The 4113-nt window shown below is 43.3% G+C and overlaps 1 pseudogene; it reads right to left on the bottom strand.

Moving 5' to 3' along the window:
• Positions 1–2845: 2845 nt before the first annotated feature.
• On the bottom strand, positions 2846–3540 carry LOC109953645 (Ig kappa chain V region 3381-like; annotated as a pseudogene).
• Between the last annotated feature and the right edge of the window lie 573 nt (positions 3541–4113).

The raw sequence follows: 4113 nt of genomic DNA, 5'->3' as shown, positions 1-4113 counted from the left end.
ACAAAGAAGCCCCGGCCAAGCTCCCTTCCAATTGGTCCCGATTCTTTATTTGAGCCTCCATGTAGGCTTCCTGCTCAGCTCGACTGTTACTCACCTGTGAGAGTAGGTCTGCAATTGCTGGGAGACGTACTAGCTCGGTACAACTCCACACAATCTGCTCCATTGTATTGCACACCGCCATGTGCTCCGCTGGGTTGCAAATAGTGTCCAAACTGCCACACATACTCTGCAGAACTCGTGAGATGATTACCAATTCCCTCCTGGGGTCTTGGTGTGACTGGTCTGTACCATTGCTGATACCTGAGTCTGCTGAGTCCATGTTGGGCCAGATCATTCTGTTATGGTTGGGTGTCCCTCACCAGGGGGGTGAGAGGGAGAGAGAGAGAGAATGAGGACTCTGGGTGCAAACTCGGGTGCTAGTGGGAAAGTGTCTTTATTGTGAACATATATGCAGATAAGGGGACAAAGTCAATGGGTTATGCGTGGTCCAAAACCAGGGTTGAGTAGTGGAGGCCGAGATGACCAGGACAGGCAGGCAAGTAGGCAGGCGAGCAGCAAGAACCAGGAGGATCAGAGGACCAGGACGGGCAGGTGATTAGACATGGGAGCCACAGGAACCAGGAGAGTCAGAGGACCAGGACGGGCAGGTGAGTAGACAGCAGGTGAGATGACCGGAGGGACACGGGAACCAAAGGACCAGGAGATGTAAAGCAGCAGGCAGTCTGATAAGCAGAGTAACAGTCGCCATCAGGGTACGCACAGTAGCAAAGATTGTTGCCAGGTAATCACAGCAGGGAAGATCGCCAACTTGTGTGGCCACATCGAACATAAAAACTTGGTCTCACAGTCAATGTCATTGTTAATGGAATCAATGATCTGGTGACGAAGGAGCATCTGCCAAGGCTCTAAGTAGGGACGGTCAGGTAATCAGGGGATGAGCCTCAGCTGTGCGTCACACCCAGAGACTGGATTAGCAGGTGTCTCAGCTGTGTTGAACGAGGAGCCCCAGGGCGGCCAGCAGTAGAGTCAGAGACATCATCACGGTGCTGCCGGTGTGTCAGTGGCTCTGAAAGGCCTGGACAGCCACTGATCAACACTGGCCTCTTAACAGCTGGGAGCACAGAGGCAGGACACATATGCAAACACACACAGTGGCTCAGCTTCAGGACTCACGACAAATCATTCAGACATAATGGAGTGAAAATCTGCTGGTGAGAAACTGAATCTCAAGAAGCAGTTAGAAAAGCTGCTGAGAACTTTCAGGTTTTAAGCATTTTCAGTCTCTGACAATGGTTGATAATTTCATTCAACAATGTACAAAATGTGAATTAAAAAGGCCCAAATCCAATCTGTGTTTATGTCTAAATATTGAGGTTTTGATATTAAATGTTAAGACAGTTGGTCTGGAAGTGGAATCAAAACCATGATAAAACAAGAAACTGAAAAAAAAGGAAAGATGGGAATAGTTTTTGTAGATATTTATCAACTCAGAAAAGTGTTTCCATCTTTATAAAAGATCTGTTTTAAGTTAACATCAGGGACATACTTGAACTTTTCTCAGTCTGATGGATCCTAAGCAGAGTGAGGATCTAGGCAGCGTGCTTTAAATTGTTATTGATTAAAAACTTAAAACAGGGAAAAGAAAGAAAGTGTGCTGTTTAAAAAGATGTCACTGACACATAATCTGAGTTTATCACGGTTTGAATTCCAAGATGCCTGCAATGGAAATGGACAGACGAGAGAGAAAAGAAAAGAAAAACAACAAGACACAACAAACAAATACTGGGCAGGTTGATGTGGCCGGTGACTGCTCATCAGAAACATAGAGCTCCAGAGCCAGGGCAACCTGTATAAAGGTACAGGGAGAGAGAGAGGACACACAGGTAGTGATGTGTAATGGTGGCATATAAACAGGTGGAGGTTATGGTGGTGTTGGGGTGGAGGTGGGTTGTGTAATTGTAGCTCTGGGAGACAAGTGGGAAACAATATTTAAAGAACAGCAGCCAGTGACTGATTGGCTCGAGCAACACAGGCAGATAGATCATTGGTCAGATAAGGTGACGTCAGGATAGAAGGTGGAAGAACATTTGACAGTGTGAGAAAACAGATGACAGAGAGAAAGTGACAAGAATTAACAGTCCAGGTCAAACTACTGTGGACAAGCAGAATGTGAGGGGACACGTCTTTACTGAACGTTTGTGTAAAATTCAGATAATGTTTAACAGTATTTTCAGATGGAGGAAATCAGGTTATAAAACACAGAGTTATTGAGAAATTGGGTTATTGCCTAATGATTCTTTATGAGCTTATTTATATTAATATAGATGTAACTGATTATAGCAGATACAGTGATTGACTTGTATATTGTTTTACTAACTCAGAGAGGGACAGATAGAAAGAGCCTTTGCTGTTTTTAAGAAGTTTAACGTCATTGTCAGAATTATTTATTTGTTGATTTGTTGAACAACTGACAGTACATAGAGATAGAAGCTGGCTTGTTATGGTGGCGCCAGGTTAATGATGTGTAGATGTCATCCTATGACAGATGTGTTTGCTTGACACCTTTTGATGAGGTGCGCATAGTTGTAAGACAAAGTGATATGTTGTCTATAATGTTTTATTACACTAATTGTGTGACATGTTTATGAAGTTTGGAGGTGTCATTAAGCAGAGATGTGTCATAAAGGTATTGTGTGCTCATTCTTAGTGTCAGTCATCATGTGGTATGCAGCCATTATGTCACTCATATGTTCAGTAGCTTCTAGCTGTAGCAGTCACTTCAGTTTTTGTTCAGTCTGACTGAGGGAGGTTTTTGTATGACGCTTTTTCACCGTGTGAACACATACTAACTGTTGATAACATGGAAACTCTGACAGTAGTAAACTGCTGCATCTTGAGCCTGGACTCCACTGATGGTCAGAGTGAAGTCAGAGTTTGATCCACCATCATTAAAACGACTTTGAGTCCCTGACACTCGATTGTTAACATAGTAAAAGAGCAGGCTGGGGGTTTCTCCATTTTTCTGCTGGTACCAGGCTAAATAGTTCCCATTATTACTGTAACAGCTTGACTGGTCTTACAGTTGAAGGTGACGGAGGCTCCCAGAGCAGAGCTGACAGCTCCAGGCTGAGTCACCGTGACCTGGCCTCTGGACTCTGAGGACACAGAGACAAACACATAAAGCAGCGTCGTGGTTTTGTCAGCTTCATTTCAGAGGGACGGATGTTCATAGAGGAGAGGAGCTGGATTCTCTGGACTTTACCTGTGAAGCAGCAGCAGAGGAGAGTCCAGATGAGGACGGAGATCAGAGTCATGTTTCTGATGAGGAGGATTTCTGTGGCTCCTGTTGTCATGAAGGACAGCTGTCAGTCCTCCAGGGTTCAACTCTCAGGACTATAAACTCTCCCAGAGCACTGGAGCATGGTGCTGCTGATGCAAAGTGGCTCTATGGAAATGCTCTGACTGACTCCAGCAGGGACTGGGATCCCTCTGGTCAGTCTGGGGATCAATGGATCAATCAGTTTGTCAGGGGATTGATTAGATATGAGTATAGGGGTTCTGCCTATTGACTCATTTTCTTTGGAACAAACACTGTATGTTATTAATATTCGTTTCATTAATACACAAAGATAAAATAGTTGCATTTTCTTCCAGAGACCTTCAGTGGTTTTCAGACTGATTTTTCTCCTACAGTCACTCCTCTTCTACTTATAATAATCACCTTTGGTAACATCCAGAGGGAAACCATTTCTGCTGAAACTCACTGAGCTCTCTGGTCTTAGTATCACTGCCCTGGAACAAGATCCATATTTTGTTTATCAAAATATAAATTATTAATGATTTCCAGGATTAGAAATAAAAAGCAATGTATCATCAGCATAAAGTAATTTAACATGAATTTGATTTTAGATTTTAAACCAAAGTCTGCAAGGAAAAGGAAAGTGATTCAATGGTTTTCAGAGAGTTTTATTCCCATTTGGTAATACAACCTATGTTAACAGTGATTAGAAGTATTAATATTAATGCAGGTTTGTTAGGTTTATGTGTTTATAAAGTGGAGAATCTACCGAGTAAAGCAGTGATGAAGGATGAGTTGGTGCTGAGGCCGAGGAT

The sequence above is a fragment of the Monopterus albus genome, unplaced genomic scaffold (genome assembly GCF_001952655.1).
Source record: "Monopterus albus unplaced genomic scaffold, M_albus_1.0 scaffold902.1, whole genome shotgun sequence".
Taxonomy (NCBI): Eukaryota; Metazoa; Chordata; class Actinopteri; order Synbranchiformes; family Synbranchidae; genus Monopterus; species Monopterus albus.
Note: the sequence above shows the minus strand (reverse complement) of the source record. Positions and strands in the feature narration are given on the sequence as shown.